The sequence below is a fragment of the Arachis duranensis genome, chromosome 9 (assembly GCF_000817695.3).
Source record: "Arachis duranensis cultivar V14167 chromosome 9, aradu.V14167.gnm2.J7QH, whole genome shotgun sequence".
Lineage (NCBI taxonomy): Eukaryota > Viridiplantae > Streptophyta > Magnoliopsida > Fabales > Fabaceae > Arachis > Arachis duranensis.
In genome coordinates, this window is record NC_029780.3 from 40,468,796 (window position 1) to 40,470,652 (window position 1,857).

Consider the following 1,857-nt stretch of genomic DNA (forward strand, 5'->3'; position numbering starts at 1 on the left):
CAAATTTTAAAAATCTTATCTTTTCAAAACTTTTTCAAAAATTAAATCTTTTTCATTTTTCTTATTAATTTACGAAAATCTTTTAAATATTTTTCAAAAATATTTTTCTTAGTTTTATCTTTATTTTTGAAAATTATGCTAACAATTAATGTGATTGATTCAAAAATTTGAAGTTTGTTACTTTCTTGTTAAGAAAGGTTCAATCTTTAAATTCTAAAATCTTATCTTTTAGTTTCTTTTTAGTCAAGTAATTAATTTTAATTTTAAAAATTAAATCTTTTCTAACCATATCCTCTTAATCATATCTTTTTATCTTATCTTTTATATCATATCTTTTTCAAAATTTTATCTTTTTCAAAAATATTTTTGATTTTAAAATATCTTTTCTAACTTCTTATCTTTTCAAAATTAATTTTCAAATCTTTTTCAACTAACTATTTGACTTTTTGTTTGTTTCTTATCTTTTTCAAAACTACCTAACAACTTTTCTCTCTCTAATTTTCGAAAATACCTCCCTCTTTTTTCAAAAATTCTTTTTAATTAATTAATTGTTTTAAGTTTTAATTTTAATTTTATTTCTTATCTTAATTTTCGAAAGTGATTAACTCCTTTTCAAAATTATTTTCGAAAATTTCTCTCTCTCATTTTATTCTATTTATTTATTTATCTACTAACACTTCTTTTCATCTTAAGAATCTGACACTATCCTCACCCTTGTGTTTGGATTCTGCTTTCTTTATTCCCTTTCTTCTTCTACTAACAATAAGGAACCTCTTTACTGTGACATGGAGGATTTCTCTTTCTTTTCTATTCTTTTCTTTCTCATATGAGCAGGAACAAGGAAAAAGGCATTCTTGTTGAAGCTGATCTAGAACCTGAAAGGACTCTGAAGAGGAAATCAAGAGAAGCTAAATTACAACAATCCATAGACAACCTTACTGAAATTTTCGAACAAGAAAAGGAGATGGCAGCCGAACCCAACAACAATAATGCAAGAAGGATGCTTGGTGACTATACTGCACCTACGTCCAAGTTTGATGGAAGAAGCATCTCAATCCCTGCCATTGGAGCAAACAATTTTGAGCTGAAACCTCAATTAGTTGCTCTGATGCAACAAAACTACAAGTTTTATGGACTTCCATCAGAAGATCCCTACCAGTTTTTAACTGAGTTCTTGCAGATCTGTGAGTATGTTAAGACTAATGGAGTAGATCCTGAAGTCTACAGGCTCATGCTTTTTCCTTTTGCTGTAAGAGACAGAGCTAGAGCATGGTTGGACTCTCAACCTAAAGATAGCCTGGACTCCTGGGATAAACTGGTGACGGCCTTCTTGGCTAAGTTCTTTCCTCCTCAAAAGCTGAGCAAGCTTAGAGTGGATGTTCAGACCTTCAAACAAAAAGATGGTGAATCCCTCTATGAAGCTTGGGAAAGATACAAGCAGATGACCAAAAGATGTCCTTCTGACATGTTTTCAGAATGTACCATGATAGATATATTCTATTATGGTTTGTTCGAGTTCTCTAAGATGTTACTGGACCATTCTGGAGGTGGATCCATTCACCTAAAGAAAATGCCTATAGAGGCTCAAGAACTTATTGACATGGTTGCAAATAACCAGTTCATGTACACTTCTGAGAGGAATTCCGTGAATAATGGGACGCCTCAAAGGAAGGGAGTTCTTGAAATTGATGCCCTGAATGCCATATTGGCTCAGAACAAAATGTTGACTCAGCAAATCAACATGATTTCTCAAAGTTTGAATGGATGGCAAAATGCATCCAACAGTACTAAAGAGGCATCTTCTGAAGAAGAAGCTTATAATCCTGAAAACCCTGCAATGGCAGAGGTAAATTACAT

General features: G+C 31.8%; 1 non-coding gene across 1 annotated transcript; it reads right to left on the reverse strand.

Moving 5' to 3' along the window:
* Positions 1-1,363: 1,363 nt before the first annotated feature.
* LOC127742069 (small nucleolar RNA R71) lies at positions 1,364-1,467 on the reverse strand. The gene has a single exon (XR_008003257.1). It is a non-coding gene; the product is annotated as a small nucleolar RNA R71 (small nucleolar RNA).
* Between the last annotated feature and the right edge of the window lie 390 nt (positions 1,468-1,857).